Below are 20,880 nucleotides of genomic sequence, written 5' to 3'. Positions count from 1 at the left end.
CTCAGGTCATTGCCCTGTTAAATATATTTAGAACAAAACAACAAAATTGTTTGTTACTTAATAAGAAAATGTTCTTCTTTTTAGTCACAAATATATTATCAACACTTCAAAATTGTATAAACCTGAGTAATAAATATTAGTTTTTTATGCAACACAAAACAACATAATTTAAAATTGGTACATACGTCTGACCTTCCTTAACTAGTAGACTAGTAACAAACGTTAAAATCTACCTCCGACTAAGTGGCACAAAAACCGTGTCACTGGAATAAGCTCAAAACTGATGTTATGGTAGCATAAAAAATTGTTAATTCTATGAATCAACGCTTCAAAATTTGGTTAAACCTTAAAATACATAAAAACAACGAATACATGTTTATTTTAAACATATTTTAGCTTAAACTACCTGAGTAAGCCTTGCTGCAGAATTTAGAACAATGTAACACTATATCCCTGTGAAGTAACAATGTAAATACACAATTTATCACGTTGAACGTTATTGAAAGAAATCGACGATCCATTTTAACCAAACCAACAAACCAAATGTGATACAGTTCGATAAATATGGAAACAAAAATATGAGAAATATATTTAACAATCACAAAATCGATGACACTGCCTTTTACAAGCAACCTGTTACGTAATTACCGTATAAATTTACGTAGATTGACAGTTTATGGTTTATCACTTTAGTTGATGTCATTTATTCTACCTCAAAAGAAAACAATAAAGTTTATATTATAAAATGATTCCTAAATAACTTCCAATCAAAAACCTCGTAATCTATCAGTACATATGTCTGATCTTCCTTAACTAGCATTCAGTAGAAATATTCACCGTTTCATCTGTGATATCCTCGAGATAATCAGTTATAACATGCGCTAAAAACTACCTCCGATAAAATAGCACAAACCCGTGGCACCAGAATAAACTCAGAAATAGTTATAGAGCGTTAAAAGTTGCCCAACACAGAACAACCGAATTTTGTTACGACTTATTTATGTTTATTTCAAATATATCTTAAACTAGAAATTAAAACAATGTATCACTATATCCGGGTGATATAACAATTTAAATACATAATATTTCATGTCAAGTCTCGTTGAAAAGAATCAAGAGTACTGGACATCAAAGTTGGCGGGCATATTTTTACAATTCAATAAATAACATCAAGCCAAACACCATATATTTTATGAGCATCTTCTTAAGTAAACAAAAGTAAAACGAACTATTTTAAAGGATATTGGTGACCCTTTAATATTACCACTCACACAAAAACAAAACAATAACAATAAAAACTGAAAATGATTTCTGGAAAGATCAAAAAACTCGTAATCTATCAGTACATATTTCTGACCTTCCCTAACTAGTATTCAGTAAAACTATTCACCATTTATTCACCACCTTCGATAAAGTAGCACAAAAACCGTGTCACCAGAATAAACTCAGAACCAACATTATATAGTGTTTTATTTTAATTTAAATTAATTTTATGAATCATAATTTCTAGGATGCTTTCTGGATCTTTCGCAAAATTGGGTTTGGACTCGTGAATGGAGGGTACGTGCAACATGGTGTATTTTACGTGGCCGTTATATTTTTTGTTTCAACGTTTTCAATATTTTTAAAACTATTCTTCTTCGATTTTACATTTGTTCATTCAGCATTACATTCATTCAAACATTTGTTCCTCATTAAATTTTAGTTTAGTGCTGCAACAATGGACTTTAAATTTCATTTCATTATTTCCATATCATTTTTTTAAAATTTTTTGTCCGAATTTTATTCCTTTCACAATCTTTTGAACTCATAGATATTTTTACATCACTGCTTAATCATCAGCGTCTCGGCTAAACCTTTCTTTCGGTGTTATGTTTAAATCATAATGTCTTCCTTCGCTCGCCGTCTCCGTCATAATGGTAGACATTTTGATTTGAAAGGCTTTGGGCAGCTTCGGTCGGATACCGTCGTTATTTGTTTTTTCTGAATTACCGTAACGTATGTCACTACGGATTAGTCCCAGAGCAGCACCAGAAGGTAGATACCGATTGCAGTCACCGTAGACTCGTCATGTCTTCGCCGAGGTACCAGAATTGCCAACGTCTCGTCGTCGAAAAAAATAAGCTACCACGTCGTCGAACAATCGATCCTCCCACAGCGTCGATTACGGGAGCCCTGTCCGAAAAATAGCTTGTTTACGACGCGACATAGCGACGATGAAGCAACGGTATCTATAGGACCGGAAGATATCAACAGCCGTACCAGATCGCAACCCTATCAACCACAACCGTTTCGATTTATTATATGTTTCAAAGCCCTTTTCATGCAGCACATTTTGTTTGGTATAGAAATACCCAGAAATATAATCCCAGATGTTGAACACGGGCGGGGTGCCAACAGCGCCAACTAGAACCCGATAACGAATAGCTGGCAACCCCGAGACGTTTATCTGGGATGTTATTAAAGGGTATTTCGATTCATTCAGTACTCGACCATCGTTTGGTTTAGACGTGCCACCATCGACTGCCCAAGCCTCGTCTCCAGGTAACACCGCTGCCATCCGTTTTATCTATTTTATATTTGTCAATTTTTTTTATATAGCCAATAAATAACGGTCACATAATGTAAACACCACTGTTTCATTTCGTTCTACCTCCATTCACCGAGCCATATCATTTACCCTAAAAATAATAATCATAATTAACAAACTCGATCTGTTTATAAATAAAATATAAAACCGAAAATGATTCCTTAAACAGTTTGAATCAAAACACTGGTAATCTGTCAGTGCATACGGCTGACCTTCCCTAACTAGTATTCAGTAAAACTATTCCCTATTTCATCTGCGTTGTCTTCGATATAAACTATTATGACAAGCGTTAAAACCCACCTACGATAAAGTAGCAGAAAAACCGTATCACTATAATTAAAATCAGAACTAACGTTATATAGCGTTTTATATGAATTTAACTTAATTTTATAAATCATAGTTTCCAAGATGCTTCAAAAACTGTCTAAGTTACTATATATTAATATAACCGAATATAATTCCGAGTTCATGTTTATTTTATACATATTTTCTTATAAATTGGCTGATTAAATTTGGTTACATAATTTAGAACAATGTAACACAATACATCCCTGTGCAATAACAATTTAAATACATAACATTTCACATCAAATCTGATCAAAAGGGATCAAGTATACTGGCCATTAAAGTTGGCGGGCCATTTTTCCATATTCGGTAAAACGTTAACATCAAGCTAAACACCTTGCACCAACAAATATAAAATCAAAAGTATGAAAATTATATTAAGTAATAATCATAATTAACAAACTCGATCTATTTATACACACAATGTAAAACTGAAAATGATTCCTAAAACAGTTCGAATAAAAAAACTCGTAATCTATCGATACATACGTCTGACCTTCCCTAACTAGTATTCAGTAAAACTATTCACCATTTCATCTGCGTTGTCTTCGAGATAAACTGTTAGGACAAGCGTTAAAACCTAAATCCGATATAGTAGCACAAAAATCTTGTCACTAGAATAAACGCAGAACTAACGTCATATAGCGTTTTATTTTAATTTAATTTAATTTTATGAATCATAGTCTCCAGGATGCTTCAAATTGGCCATGTTACTATACATAAAAATAACCGAATATAATCCCGAATTCATGTTTATTTTATACATATTTTCCTAAAAATTGGCTGATTAAACTTTGTTACAGAATATAGAACAATGTAACACAATATATCCCTGTGCAATAACAATTTAAATATATAACATTTCACGTCAAATCTGATCGAAAACGAACATGAAAACTGGACGTTAAAGTTGGCGGACGCTTTTTCAGTGTTTAATAAAACACTAACAGTAAGCTAAACAAACACCTTAAACACTAACAAATATGAAAGCAAAAGCATGAAAATTATATTAAGTAATAATCATAATTAACAAACTCGATCTATTTATACATAAAATGTAGAACCGAAAATGATTCCTAAAACAGTTCGAATAAAAAACTCATAATCTATCGATACATACGTCTGACCGTCCTTAACTAGTATTCAGTAAAACTATTCACCATTTCATCTTCGAGATAAACTGTTAGGACAAGCGTTAAAACCTAACTCCGATATAGTAGCACAAAAATCTTGTCACTAGAATAAACGCAGAACTAACGTCATATAGCGTTTTATTTTAATTTAATTTAATTTTATGAATCATAGTCTCCAGGATGCTTCAAATTGGTCAAGTTACTACACATAAAAATAACCGAATATAATCCCGAATTCATGTTTATTTTATACATCTTTTCCTAGAAATTGGCTGATTAAACTTTGTTACAGAATATAGAACAATGTAACACAATATATCCCTGTGCAATAACAATTTAAATACATAACATTTCACGTCAAATCTGATCGAAAACGAACATGAATACTGGACGTTAAAGTTGGCGGACGCTTTTTCAATGTTTAATAAAACACTAAAAATAACAGTAAGCTAAACAAACACCTTAAACACTAACAAATATGAAAGCAAAAGTATGAAAATTATATTAAATAATAATAATAATTAACAAACTCGATTTATTTATAAATGAAATGCAAAACTGAAAATGATTCCTAAAAAGGTTCGGATCAAAAAACTAGTAACCTATCAGTACATACGCCTGACCGTCCTTAACTAGTATTCAGTAAAACTATTCACCATTTCATCTACGTTGTCTTCGAGATAAACTGTTACGACTAGCGTTAAAACCTACCTTCGATAAAGTAGCACAAAAACCGTGTCACTAGAATAAACTCAAAACGGGCGTTATATAGCGCTGAGACCTGTTATTTTTTTTGAATCATCGTCTCCAAGACAATTCAAAAATTGCCCAAACCGGTAGATATAAAAACAACCGACTGTCGTCGTGTTTATTTTAACTAGCGCAACACGTATCGGTACACAATTCCAATCGGTCTAAAACTATACCCCTGTGAAGTAACACGTCGTACCATATTGAAGGAACCCGAGGGTACTCGACCGCTTTTCCCGTTCTGAGGACGTTCCGCGCGAAATCGTCGCAACGCCAGGCGAAAATACAAAATATACCTGATTGTGTATTCATTCAATTACTGCATCAAACCTGACCTTTCCCAACAGACGAACGAAACGGTTGTTTTCATGCTGGGTACGACCAGTTTCCGCGTCGACATCATCATCATCCCCTTTTCACCGGGGCACCAGCCCGATCTACTTACCGGCCTAATGATTAGAGTCACTTATCCTGTCACTTGTTGCACTGCGCGTATAGTCGCGTCAATTCGCTGGGTACCGCATGCCGATGGGACGCACTGTACTGACGCGGATCGAACCGTTCGACGGGCACGAAAACACTGCAGAGCGCACGATATCAGAACGCACTTGTCGCGAGTCGGAAGGCGGCGTTGCCGGTTTTCCTCCCTGAAAATCCTCACGGCCCGGCTACGGGAACCGGGAGAGCAGCATGACCCAGTGGGACGCGGGATCTTCGCGAAAGGGGCGGTTCTTTTCGGAATGATGAGAGCCGATGAATTAATCCGACGCTTTGTCTAATGAATTTATACTAAATTAGAAATAAAAACTAGTGTGTAAGAAATACTTTTATTTCTTGGTAAATAAAACACAAATGTTAAACAAAACAATATATTGGTCACTATCTTGATAATATACAAAACATTACAATGATGATTACAATAACATTCGTCTATCAACTACGTTAGCAAGATAACGGGTTAATTGGAAAATTCCCGACCTGACACATAGATAGCGCTACTAGAATTAAATCCATATCTTTTTTAGTTAGCACTAACCCTCAAGAGATGCGTGTATAAACTCTACAGCTGTGGGATCATTAGTTTGTGAATTATAGCATTTTGAATGAAGCAACTTTTGTTATTCTAAAAAAACGGATAAAAAGGAATTTCGTGTGTTGATAAAATATTGCTTTTTGAAGGGAAAAAATACGGTTGAAGCGAAAACTTGGCTTGATGCCGAGTTTCCGGCTACTGCCCCAAGAAAATCAAACATCAAGGATTGGTATGCTTAGTTTAGACGTGGTGAAATGAGCACCGAAGACGGTGAACGCAGTGGACGCTCAAAAAAGGTTGTTACCGACGAAAAGATTTAAAAAATCCACAAAATGATTTTGAATGGCCGTAAATTGATATTGAATGAAATAACAGACACTCTAAAGATATCAACTGAATGTATACATCATATCATTCACGAATATTTGGGTATGAGAAAGTTCTGTGTAAAGTGGGTGTCGCGCGAGCTCACTTTTGACCAAAACGAGTTGATGATTCGGAGCAGTGTTTGTAGTTAATCAAGCGTAATAAACCCGAGTTTTTGTGTCGATATGTGACAGCGGATGAAACATGGCTCCATCATTTCACTCCAAACTCCAGTCGACAGTCGTCTGAGTGGTCTGCACACGATGAACCCGCTCCAAAGCGTGGAAAAACGCAACAGTCGGTTGGCAAGTTTATGGGGTCTGTACTTTGGGATGCACATGAAATAATTTTCATTGACTACCTTGAAGAAGGAAAGACCATCAACAGCGACTCTTACATAGTGTTATTGGACCGCTTGAAGGACGAAATCGCGGAAAATCGGCCGCATTTGAAGAAAAAGAAAATGCTGCTTCACCAAGACAATGCACCGTGTCACAAGTCTGTGAAACCGATGGCAAAAATCCATGAATTGGGTTTCGAACTGCTTCGTCAACCACCGCATTCTCCAGATCTAACCCCCAGCGACTATTTCCTGTTCTCATATCTCAAAAGAATGCTCGCTGACAAAGGACAAACCGTACTACAAAAATAGCATCGAAAAGTTAGAGGGACGCTATAATCAGTGTATCACGCTTGAAGGGAATTATTTTAATTAAAAAAAAATTTTGCCAAGGAAATGTGTTTTATTATGGTAGGCCGGGAACTTTTCAATTGACCTGTTACTCTTCCAGAGACTCTAAGGAACTGTATCATTTTCAGTCAAGGCGCCGGCCTTTTTATTCAAAAGTGTTCATCTCAGCATTCCCTTCGCCCGGTCCCGATACCACGCCCTCTACGTAATTCGTTCTCTTACACGGGGATCTTTATCCCGCGTCTGATGTTAGATTCTTCGTTATAAACTGGAGAGATGCTCTCGACAAGGCCACAAAATATTGAGAATTTAGAAGAGTATCTTAAATAGGCGCATGCGAAACAGTGTTTTAGTTTGTACATTTGCGGCTAGGTGGCTCGAGGTATAAATTCGATAGCAAAGCAGAAATTTGATAGATGAGAGTAAAAAACCTACACATCCATGCCTATACAAGTTTCGACTGACTAGAACTGCACATGCGCACTTGTTCTGATCTAGCCTGAGAGTTTTCACAACTACGCTTCTTTTGTATCTACGCCTTGTTGTTTACCACAGTAGTGGTTAGAAGTCACTTTTAGGTTAATTTTGTATTTTCATTTTGTTAAGGTAATATAATCATTTCATAGCCAAAATTAGAGACAAATAATGCGAAAATAACTGTATAAGGTATGAATTATTACTAAAATATTATGATTCTATAATATTAATTTTGTAGTGTTATGGAACAAAGGCTATATTTTTATGTTAAATAATATGGAAACGGAAGTTATTTGAAGATTATAGTAAAGAGAAGAATAAAAAATCGTTATGTTTGTATACGTTTTCTGTCTACATGTTATTATACTTACATCTTTCTAATTTTACGGTTATTTTAAAAGATATTTCGAATCAATACAAATATGACAATAGAATGTTTGAACAATATATTAAAAACAAATACACTAAGAAAGAATGCTAGGGTGTCAGTTGAAAAACTATTAGATTCGTTAGATGATCTAATAGATTTGATAATTTGGAAAAGGATTTTGAATATTGAAAGACCAAACGCTAGTATCTATCAGGATCGTATAATTATTAGGGTCCATAAGAGAGCAGGACGTTCCAAAAATAACTATAAAACAACATACAGTTCAACAAAATTCAGGCATTCAATATTTCAACAAAATATACAATGTAAATATCAATCAAATCTGCGAGAGTAGTTGTAATACTTTGTATTCTAGAGTGTGTAAGATTTGTGTGTATGTCTGTAGCTATCCAGAATATATGATAAAGAATAATAGTCTGTACAAGCATGTGCACTTGATATTATGTATGAGAAGATAAGGGGCACTAATTCTTTTTCAGATAATGTAAGTAGTGCTCGGGAAGAGAAGATACTGATTAAATAGCAAGTAACAGTTTTATTTGGTTTTAGCAATTTTTAATAGCCATATGCACCGCGATAATTTATGATCATTAATATTCACCTTTGGAATTGACATAAACAGTTCTTCTGGGCTAACCCATAACTTTTTGTACTTGGGAATCTCTTACAAGTTCACTTTTCGCTATTAGTTATAATATATCACAGAAAACACTTCTATTTTGCTTGGCAGGCAATGAAACAGCAATTTTGAAACGGTTCAAAATGTTATTTTCAAACAATTCGTTTGCTAGCTTCTTTAAAACTTGGACCTGAATTTTGATCCAATAATTATTGGCCTTGCAGGCTTCCATTTTTTGTCAGTTACATTTATATCGCCAATTTTAAATCATCGAAGCCGAAACCGACAATTGGTATATAACGGATCATCATCAGATGTTTCTAAAATTCGTAATGGGATTTGACAGCAGATTTCTACAATTCAAGCAAAAATCAAAAAAAAAGTAAGGAATACTGAATATACAATTATACTAAATAGAAAACTGTTATTTTATATAGAAAAATGCCAAAACCATTGCTTTTAACAGTTAGATAATATAGTTTAATAATTGTTTATATTTTTTTATTATTTAATTATTACATTGTAACTAGTCGTTTACGACTAACCTACAATTTGTCTTTATGATAACTTAAATCTAGGTATTTAAATAGTAGGATCCATCGGCCCTATCTCTAATAATAATGTTTATACATGTCACTGCTGTTATTATATGCACCTCACTACACAAGATCAGATGGTTTGATTCTTTTGAGCCTGTGTCTTGTTCTGGTGGTATCCTAAAACTGCAATACTTCAATATTCTCATGAAAATTAAGTCTTTCCTCAACCTCCTTGCAATTCTCTTGATTTCTTGGCTCACGGTGGGTTTCTAAAGATTTCGATGTAGGTAATCAGTTTTACAGTATTTGGGTGCGTCCACAATACCTCTAAGGACTTTGTTCTGAAAAATTTGTATTTTGTTTATGTTACTCTTTTCAGTATATCCCCATAATTGAACTCTCTATATGTCCATATAGGTTTAAGTATTGGCTTATATAATAACAATTCATTATGTAGTGATAATTGTGTTCAATTCCAGTTCTTTTCTTTTTTTCTATATATATTCCTTCCAGCGAAGTTTTGCCTCAATATTCATTCCGAGATATTTAGCGTTATTGCTATATGGAATTATAGTATTATTTAATGTTATTGGTGCTTGTACGGTCTGATTGTAAGTGAACTGTACATGCACAGATTTACTTTAATTAATCTTTATTTTCGAAGCTTGTGTCCAATTATTTATATTGTCACTTGCCTGTTGTAATTTTCGTGAGGCCTCTTCACTATTGTTTCTGACAGCTATAATAGCAGTATCATCAGCAAATGTAGCCATCGTAATATTCTCCATTTGTGGTATATCACACGTGTAGAGTAGATAAAGCATTGATCCCAGTACACGTCCTTGTGATACACCTGCTTTAGCTTCTTTTATTGTAGAGTAAGCTTCTTCTTATTTGACCCTAAACATTCTGGTTGTAATATACGATTTTAATAGTTCGGTGTGTTGTTTTGGTAACATTTTCTATAGTTTATGAACAAGGTCTTCATGACAAATCTTATTGAAGGCTTGTGCTACATCTAAGAATATAGTTGAGCATACTTTTTTACTTTAGTAGGCTTTTTCAATAACATCTGTTATTTTGTGAACCTAATCAATTATGGAGTGGTTGTTAATTAACCCATACTGGTATGTTGGTATTAGGTTTTTTATTTTTATGATCGGTTTTATTATTTTAAATAGGAGTTTTTCAAAAACCTTAGACATTACTGGCAGCAGTGATATGGATCTATAGGCTTTTATTTCGTTTGGATTGTTTACATTAATACTTCGTCTTTTCACCAATGGAGATCACTGATACAAATGATACTAGGTGCTGGCATACCTAGTAGTTTAATAGAAAGTATAATATAATAATATAATTTTGACGTGGATATAGCAATTTTCACAGAAGTGTTCATATTAGTCACTAGTATTAGAAGTACAAGCAACAAAAAACGATATACCATAAGTTAAATGACCGACAGTAGATAAATATATTAAAACTAAACATATTTTTATATATTCTAATACATTATATTATAATATATTAATAAAAGAATTTAAAATATGTCATACCGTCCAATATATATTAATTAAAATCTGGGTAATAAGAAAAATACAAATAGCAGAGCTCGATTTTTTTTCCTCCTTCTATCTCATATTTCTTATACCCCCGTTGCCCTATCCAATTACATCGTATTTTTCAGGATGACGTGATTCATATTACCACTGAAGATTTATCGTTTTCAATATCCAAAAGAATATTAACCAGAATCATCAAAATGTTATTATAAATCTCAACATTCTGTTATGACAATTTATAAGCTATATTACATACGCAATAAAAATTAAATCAATCGTCTGATATATACCAATTCGGCGTAAAATATGAAATCAAACAAAAGAAAATAAAGATGTGTTTTTATTCCAATCTATATACAGTTTCTTCATGACTTCATTTAACTATAACCTCTATGTACTAATAATCAAATAATAAAATAGCTATTACTAAAATCTGATTTAATTGGGTTAATTTGAATAAATTATATTATATATATATATATATATATTTATAGTAACACTTATTCGATGAAGCCATGCTTTAGCTCATTTGAGAGATGGAATATTCATGGAATATTCTGTATGTAACCTTTTTACACAATTAAATGTTATTGCGCTTTGAAAATGGAGTTTTCAGAAAATTCTAATTGAATTATTTTTTCAATATTCTCTTTCTCGAACTTCTACATACTTGCAAGTTATTTTCCCATACCGTTGCCCTAGGAAGGTCCTCAAACAGGTTTTTTTTAACAATTGGAAACTTCATCTGAAAACGTCACTCATATATTAGGGATTCCTTGTATTTGATTTTCAAGGATCTTATAGAGCTTCATTCCAATGACTTCAAGAAAATTAAATAGTTACAGCCTATCCAAAGTTGGTTTACATTTTGGCTTTGATTTACAACAAATTTCTCATCTGAATAAAATAACTAAACAAAAATACTGTTATCAATATAATTTATTTTAACATTACAATAAATTTAAGGTATATATTATCGAAGGACTTAAAACTACAATTAAATACACAGTTATAATAGCTTATAGGATAAGGTTGTGTTTGATTATATTTACAATGAACTCTTTTCCATACCACCTATGAGTTAGAGTTAAAGCGTTTGTACTAATATCACCTGAAGGCCTAATCCACCTAATTAAAAATTATATATCCATATAATATATTTTACTTTCATTAGAGAGAATATTTACCTTTGACGCTTAATTCTTGTGTCCTTCGATAGAGTGTTTCCTTGTAAATATTCCTGTAAATTTTGAATCACAGTATTTCTACTTCGTTTATTCTATTAGTACCTCTATACAACTTTCTTGATAAAACTAGATTTAATGACTGCATTCTCCTTAATGATTATGCCATATCTGCAAAACAGTTACAATGTCTTCACTACTGACACATTTTAACTAAATATTTATATATATTCTGAACAATTACAGACATATTTGTGCATATAAATCTTTTACACTCTACAACAAAATTTCCTACAGTTAACATATATTACTTATATACTCACCTGTACTTGTTTCCACTCTCTTCCTGTCTTAGAAACTGACAAAATTGAATCATATCATATTCAGAAAGTTTCATTCAAGCTGTTAATTTCCAATCTATCTAATATTTATTCACAATTCCATCATTTGTCAATTTCTTCTTCAATGTGTTTGATGGAGTTCATCCATTCCTGTTTCCAACATGAAGTACAATATATGTACAATGAATTATTATTAGATGTTATGGCTAATAAAACCTAATCATTTGTTCTTCCAACGTTTACCTTTTTCCATCAACTTTTGTTGTCATGACACTATGTTTATTATCATCTTGCTATGGTGGGCATTGAATATATTAGTCCCTTTCTGAAATATCCATGTCTGATCTAAATACATAAATGGAAATAATACGTCTTCGTTCATTTTATTATATGCTTTTAAAAATTGTATTCTTTTATATTTATATATATTCTTTTATATATCAGTTGAAAAACTATTAGATTCGTTAGATGATCTAATAGATTTGATAATTTGGAAAAGGATTTTGAATATTGAAAGACCAAGCGCTAGTATCTATCAGGATCGTATAATTATTAGGGTCCATAATATATAACTATACCAACTATATAACTATATAGTTGTTTCCACTCTCTTCCTGTCTTAGAAATTGACAAAATTGAATCACATCATATTCAAAAAGTTTCATTCAAGCTGTTAATTTCGAATCTATCTAACATTTATTCACAATTCCATCATTTGTCAATTTCTTCTTCAATGTGTTTGATGGAGTTCATCCATTCGTGTTTCCAGCATAAAGTACAATATATGTACAATGAATTATTATTAAATGTTATGGCTAATAAAATCAATCAATTGTTCTTCCAACGTTTACCTTTTTCCATCAACTTTTGTTGTCATAACACTATGCTTATTATCATCTTGCCATCAGTGGCCATTGAATATATTAGTCCCTTTCTGAAATATCCATGTCTGATCTAAATACATAAATGGAAATAATGCGTCTTCGTTCATTTTATTATATGCTTTTAAAAATTGTATTCTTTTATATTTATATATATTCTTTTATATCTTCCTTTGAAATAATTGTATTAAATTATATTTGTATTGAAAAACTACTCACTGTTTTTATACATTTCATATATTTAATCTCTGTCAGAGCTACCATCAAGCTTATCTTGATTATATTTTTCATTTTTTGAGATATTTCCGTGACCGTACCCGTACTAATATTCAGTGCAGCTGCAACACGCTAATAATTTCTATAAAAATTGCAGCATCTGTCTTTGTTTCGAAATTTTCAACCAGAGTAATAATAAGCAGCGATCTAAAATTTATCACAACAAGTAAAGCATTAAAATAACGTTTAATAGCCGTTTGTAACCTCTTATCACCATTGTTATCACCGGACGACTTTGGTAGGTTAGTCCCGTTAAACGTTCATGCTACCAGACAACATTGTGTCTCTTTTTAACTAGAATAAAATGAGAAGGAAAATATTGTCTGATTCTAAAACGAATTTACAAATTGCGGCAGGCAATACATTAAACATCTTGATGACGTATGTACAAAATATCTTTGGATAGACTATAGTTATATTTATAGCCGACTTTTTACTTTTTTTACAAAGCTGAAATATAGATTTAATAGTTTTCTATTAATAATTATAATGCACCAAGAATTTCATCTATATATATATTACGAATAAATCGAATGGTCTATCCCCTTTAAAACGTTTTAAGATGACACTTGACTAGTGTATAAGCGACGAAAATGTCGATGATATCTCCCGTTTCTTATAATTACCGTTTAATGTTTAAATAGTTATTTTATTGGAGGTAACAAGTCGGTACGTTACACAATGGATTCGATGGGATAATCTATGAGAACGATTAACTCGATTTTTTTAAATATATTCTTTTTACCACTCCTTAATGTTACTTATTTGATCACCTATAAAGTTTTTTTATTTTATTTTTTTAGAACGAAATTTTCAACAAATTTAAGATAGTGCTCAAAAACATGAACTTTGTGGGCAATTTTGGAGAAATGTTTCGCGACGTCCAATACCTAAATGTCACTACTTGGAACTTATTACTTTTTTTAATCACAATGCTAAAAGCCGCGATGGAATTTGAATTGTTCTTGCAGTATACAGAGTGTTAACTTAATACATATAATTTAAGATTGTATTATGCGATCTTAGCAAAGAAGGCGCTGAGAACGCCATTTCACTGCATTTCATTGGTTAGTTTAAATTACCATTACACACATCTAGATAGATAAATATACCTTGAGGTCAAAAGGTCTCACAAGGGAGCTAGCAGTCTTGACACTTGGTATTTTAACTAGTTTAAAAAGTTATGGCAACAAGTCGTAATATTAGTTTGTTGTTTACTAGTTTGGAAGTTTTGGATAAATTATATGTCTCGGTGAAGAGACGTAAGACGAAATGAAACAGTTATGGATGATGTGACCATTATCACTACATAGTATAAAACAAAGTCGCCTTTTCTGTCCCTATATCCCTATGTGCGCTTAAATCTTTAAAACTACGCAACGGATTTTGATGCGGTTTTTTTCAATAGATAGAGTGATTCAAGAGGAAGGTTTATATGTATAATACATGCATAATATACTAAGGCAACATTGCTAATTTTAGAGGTTTCTAACGTGATGTCGTAAATTAACCTATTTTTTTAGGCTTATTTAGCAATTAGCAAAAACGCTGCCTAACCCTACGAGTTAGATCAAATTAATGTACTACAGTATTGTTCACCATAAAAAGGTCTACAAAAAAGTCCGCGATGGTATATGTTTATCTTTTAGGGATAACCCACATTAACCATTTTTATTGTTTACTTTTTACGTGAGAAAATGGCTTATTTACGAAGCTATTTTAAGCAATACGGCATTAATCCTTATCGAATTAAGTACCTTAAATACAGTGTGCAATTAATATAGATCAATATGGTTCCTTACAGCATGTAAATTAAACAAATATTTTCGGAGATATTACAAATTTAAAATTTGCGTTTAAAAATGTGTAATGTAATAAAAATTGTATGAATTTAGATATTCCAAAGATAGCAGGAAATCTTCATAGTAAGTATAGGGGAAGAGGAATTGTTTTACTCCAAATTTAATGCGTGCAGGCCAAGGGCAGTAATGAATGAACCAAAAATACTGGATCGATTTTAATCATGTTTTCATTGAGTGACATAGGCATATATATTTTATGCCCGTGCAAAGTCGGAGCGGGCCGCTATGTTCTTATATACAACGTTCATATTTTTTCTGTAGTGTATTTAATTTAGTATCAGCATTGCACCCGTGCGAAGCCGGGGCGGGTCGCTAGTTTTTTGATATAATATAAAATGTGGAAAGTACAAATAGGTAAAAGGAATCGGCGATATTTTTACCTGATGATTAGGATTAGGCAGTCGATGGTAGCACGTCTAAACCGAACTAAAAAACGGTAAAAAATGGCACTTGATTTTCACATTCCGAAAAAAAAATTTACTTTTGTTTTTTTTCCTTTAGTGTTAGTTCAGACAGCAGGGACACTTTAAAAAGAACTAATTTTCTTGAAAAATGTGTTTCAGACGAAAATTGTGACCTCCAGTATGTACACAAATCACTTACTTGGATGAAAACTCGCAAAGCGCGACAGCCTCTATCTTCACTGTGTGATTAAAAAACCTTTTAAAATTTGTTTATAAACTGCATTTTAACATTATTAATTTTAACTGCATAAACATTATTTTATTTTATTACTTAATTATTACATTGTTACTAGTCCTTTCCGTCTAACTTGCAATTTGTCTTTATGATAACTTAAATCTAGGTATAAAACTAGGAGGACCCATCGGCCCTATCTCAGTTTCTGATGAAATAATGTTTATACATGTCACTGCTGTATTTTTTAATATATGCACCTCACTACACAACACTACACAAGATCAGATGGTTTGATTCTTTTGAGTTTGTGTCTTGTTCTGATGCTATCCAAAAGCTGCAATATTTCAATATTCTCATGAGAATGGAGTCTTTCCTTACGTCAGCTTGCAATTCTCTTGATTTCTTAACTAACTGTGGGTACCTGAAGGTCTCGATGTAGGTAATCGGTCCTATAGTATTTGGGTGCGCCCACAATACCTCTCAGGACTTTGTTCTGAAAAATTTGTGTTTTATTTGTGTTACTCTTTGTAGAACATCCTCTTAATTGAACTCCGTATAGCTTTCAGTATTTGCTTATATAATAACAATTTATTATGTACTGATAATTGTGATTTTCTTCGAATTAGCCAATACATTTTTCTATATTTCAATTCTTGTTCTTTTCTTTTCTTCTTTATATGTTCCTTCCAGCGAAGTTTTGCATCGAGATTCATTCCGAGATATTTAGCGTTGTTACTATATAGAATGACAGTATTATTTAATGTTATTGGTGCTTGAATGGTCTGTTTATAGATGAACTGCACATGTATAGATTTACTTTCTTTAATTCTTATTTTTCAAGCTTGTGTCCAATTATTTATATTGTCACTCGCCTGTTGTAATTTTCGTGAGGCTTCTTCACTATTGTCTCCGACAGCTATAATCGCAGTATCATCAGCAAATGTAGGCATCGTAATATTTTCCATTTGTGGTATATCACAAGTATAGGGTAGATAAAGTATTGGTCCCAGTACACTTCCTTGTGGTACACCTGCTTTAGCTTCTTTTACTATAGAGTAAGCTTCTTCTTGTTTGACTCTAAACATTCTGGTTGTAATGTATGATTTTAATAGATCGGTATATTGTTTTGGTAACATTTTCTGTAGTTTATGAATAAGGCCTTCATGCCAAACCTTATCGAAGGCTTGTGCTACATCTAGGAATATTTTTACTTTCGTAAGCTTTTTCAATAACATCTCTTATTCTGTGGACCTGGTCAATTGTCGAGTGCTAATTAATAAACCCAAACTGGTGTGCTGGTATTAGGTTTTTTCTTTCTATGATCGGTTTTATTCTTTTCAACAGGAGTGATATAGGTCCATAGGCTTTTATTTCGTTTGGTGACCTCCCAGGTTTTGGGATCATTATAATTTCCGCCATCTTCCAAATGCCTGGACTGAAAACATAAATGAAATAAACTTATTTTTAATTGACTAAAAAAATCATAAAAATGACTCTAAATACTTCCGTTTTACACCTATTTCTCCTCTTAAATTTGGTTTTGAGAAATGTATCCAAAAAAAAACAGTAAAATCTTTAAAACCTATAAAAAATATAAACAACAAAAACTGTTTGAAATTCTAACAGATAGTTTAGACAAAGCACTTTTTCAAATAAAACCAGTAGTTGTTAGATTAAACATAGATTAAATGTATAGGTATATAACAATATCGTTGCGTAAGCTTTGAAATGTATAAAAATCAAACATTATTTACTTTACAAAACAAAGTTTATTGACCCTTCCACTTATCGGGCTATGCAAATTGTTTATAATAATTCTCTTTGGTTTCAGTTATTTGTTTATTTGTCTGATTGTAATTTTGTATCGCTATTACTTAGATATATTTTTTACGCTTAAAATTATTAACGTTGATATTACTAGTTCAGATAACATGATATAGCATATACATTAATTAAAAAATAAGGTTGGAAATAATTAGTACCGTTTTCGGTAAAAATAGTTTGTATTTTCAATTATTTTTTATTACACCTTACATTATTTATTTATTATTTTAAAAGCCTTTTATCAGCCTCTTGGGCTATTTAGAGTCGAGTTACAATGTATTTTTAAATAAAGTATACAAAAATGACAATGACATTCAAAAATAATATACTATACAGATTACAATAGAGAAGAATTGCAAAAGTTGTATCAATCCAGCGGCCGTTAAGAAGTTGAAAAGCATATCCAAATGCTTGGATTGGACCAGTTGTTTTAATGACCTTGGCATTCCGAGCTGCCGTCTCAGTACCTCAAACTTTTCACACTCCAGAAGGATGTGCCTGACGCTCTGTTGTGTTTGGCCATTCGTCGCATTGTGGGGGGTCTCTTCCTTTTAACAGATGCTCATGCGTTAGTCTGCTATGCCCTATATGCAGCGGAGCAAGGATGCTCAATTGGAACCTGTTGAGATTGTTAATATTAGGAGATTGGTGAAAAACCATATTTTTATATGTGCTTTATCGTCTTCCTCACTGAATAGAACGCACAGTTTGACTGAACCTTCCTTTCTGCTTGCCAGATAGGCTCTTTCGTTACCGGGAATTCCCCTATGAGAGGGAACCCATAGATAATTTATTCTTATTCCCCTCCTCTCCAGTGTTGTATGTAGCTCTCTGATAACTAGAGGGTGGACTGTCTTTACTGAAATCAGACTGTCTAAAGAACCCATTGAGTCTGATACCAAAAGTATTGATGCGCCCACCGACAGTCTATCCATGGCAGATAGGGCCCTATAAATGGCCAAAAGCTCCGCGGAAAAAATGCTAGTAATTGTAGGAAGTCAAAAGTGCTCCTCCAACGGTCCCGAAGTGTATGCGGCACCAACGAGATCTCCTCGTTTAGAACCAAACGGCGAAATGATTTGGGTAATTCTCCTCAAGTGTCTGGGCGAAGAGCTGTTTTACTATGGAGGAGCTAATATATTCTTTGTTTAGTACCTTCATGGATAGGTCTATATATTGGAGTACTGCGCCAGGGTAGTATTGTCGCAGTCCTGTTGACTGTAGCAGGTATTGTTGTTTTCAGTCGATTGCAATTGCGAAATCCCACGAAATACTGATGACGGACTTGTATGCTTTCTTATTATAGTGTTGTTGCCTAGATTATTAGAGAAGAAGTAGTCGAACTGACTCAGCTCTGGATGAAATCTTTTCATTTGTACTTGGATTAATTCACAAGCAAGACGAGTGCGAGAAAATACATCAATATGTATTCAACATGGTAAACATGTAGTAAACATGGCTCCATCATTTAACTCCGAAGTCCAATCGACTGTTATCCGACACAACAGTCGGTTGACAAGGTTATGGCGTCTGTATTATAGGATGCGCATGGAATAATTTTCATTGACTACCTTGAAAAAAGAAGGACCACCAGCAGCGACTATTATATAGCGTTATTGGACCGTTTGAAGGACGAAATCGCCGAAAAACGGCCGCATTTGTAGAAAAAGGTGTGCTGCTTCACCAAGACAATGCACCGTGTCGCAAGTCAATGAAAACGATGGCAAAAATCCATGAATTGGGCTTCGAATTTCCCAAGCGACTATTTCCTGTCCTCAGATCTCAGAAAAATGCTCGCCGGGAAGAAATTTTCATCGAGTGAAGAGATGATCGACGAAACTGGGGCCTATTTTGAAGCAAAGGGCAAATCGTACTACAAAAACGGTATCAAAACGTTGGAGGGTTGCTATATGTTACTCAGTGTATCACCCTTGAAGGGAATTATGTTGAATAAAAAAAACTGATTTTGCCAAAAAAATGTGTTTTAGTATGGTACACCGGGGACTTTTCAATTGACCTGTTATGTCCATGTTCATTTTGCATTGCAGCAAAATGACAAAAACCCAATTATATCACTTGACGGATGCCCGATTCCTCAAACAGGAATCAGCTAAATACCTCTCGATTGTAGACTAAATTGGAAACATCATGCTAGACAATGAGCAGGTTGGCCTCAAAGACAAGCAATTGTACAGGTGAGTTAGAAGATAGTCTCAACTTGACCTAAAATGAAAAATATCAGTTTATCAATCATAAGGCCAATTTGGACCTATGGTGCAAATATGAGGTTACACTAAAACATCAAACCAACTAGTAATCCAACGCAACCAAAACAGAGTTTTACGATTAATTACCAATGTATATCGCTACGCAACCAACAAAGAGCTGCACGATGACCTCGAAATCAAATGGATTTACGAAATGATCCAAGATTTCGCGTTAAAACATGAAATAAAGTTGCTAAATCACAGTCACGTAGAAGCAAGACAGCTACCGGGCAACTCAAGAAATCAGAAGGATGAAGCGAACCAAACTACACGAGCTTGTTTAGTGTATATATTCTTAACTTTAGCTTAAGTAGTTTAGTTTTATTTTAATTTGAGAAACACGTACTCATGTATTAATCCCGTACTCGTCTTATTTGTCTATTAATGCAAGCACAACAGATCAGTATAAATGAATTTATAAATTAAAATTGTACTATGCATATCTAAATTAAGACGTAATTATTTTTAAAACTCAGATGCTCTAAGAATTATACTTACTATCGAGACCGTCTACAATTGTTTAAAAACCTTAAACCAAGAAAAATTAATTTGAATATATTTCAGCGCGAAACCTAGATGATTTAAAAAACATATTTGGTTCTAAACAAAAATGTGTGATAATTTTAAATATGCATTTATACAAAATATAATCAACAAAAAACATCGAATCATTGAACGGAATGATATTTACTCAAAAATTATGTTATACCGAGGAATTCGGCGGACATATTTACAATTTTAATCAAATAAAGTTCATTAACTACCATCACTTTAACCAAGAAGCCAGCGCAGAAAAAATCAAAGGCGGCTACATTAATGTCACATTATCGGTCAGCTTGGATCCTGAATGAACGTCAATCATCCGGTTATATAGCGAATTGTAAGAGATTGAAAAAAATATAATCACCATCAAGCCCTACATGAAACTAAAAATAAAAATACAGCATTCGAATTTACTTCATAACATTTTTGAAAATTGAAGAAGTTAAAAAAATCATATACGTTAAAACTATTAGTTTAAAAACAAAAATTAACCCACAATTGTGAAAAAATATTAACAACCGAAAATAATTTCTTACCAATATAACATACTAGAACACATATATATTT

General features: G+C 32.9%; 1 protein-coding gene across 1 annotated transcript in view; it reads right to left on the bottom strand.

Annotated features, from left to right (window-relative positions):
* E23 (ABC transporter G family member E23) overlaps nt 1–5,400 on the bottom strand; it is a 457,701-nt gene extending 452,301 nt beyond the window's left edge. The window contains exon 1 of the mRNA XM_076415209.1: nt 5,264–5,400. The gene's annotated coding sequence lies outside the window, so the exon portion shown is untranslated. The remainder of the gene's footprint in view (nt 1–5,263) is intronic.
* Nucleotides 5,401–20,880: the final 15,480 nt, after the last annotated feature.

This window comes from Rhynchophorus ferrugineus, unplaced genomic scaffold, assembly GCF_030347505.1.
Source record: "Rhynchophorus ferrugineus isolate W39M unplaced genomic scaffold, kcgeb_rfMv2 rfM1, whole genome shotgun sequence".
Taxonomy (NCBI): domain Eukaryota; kingdom Metazoa; phylum Arthropoda; class Insecta; order Coleoptera; family Curculionidae; genus Rhynchophorus; species Rhynchophorus ferrugineus.
Note: the sequence above shows the minus strand (reverse complement) of the source record. Positions and strands in the feature narration are given on the sequence as shown.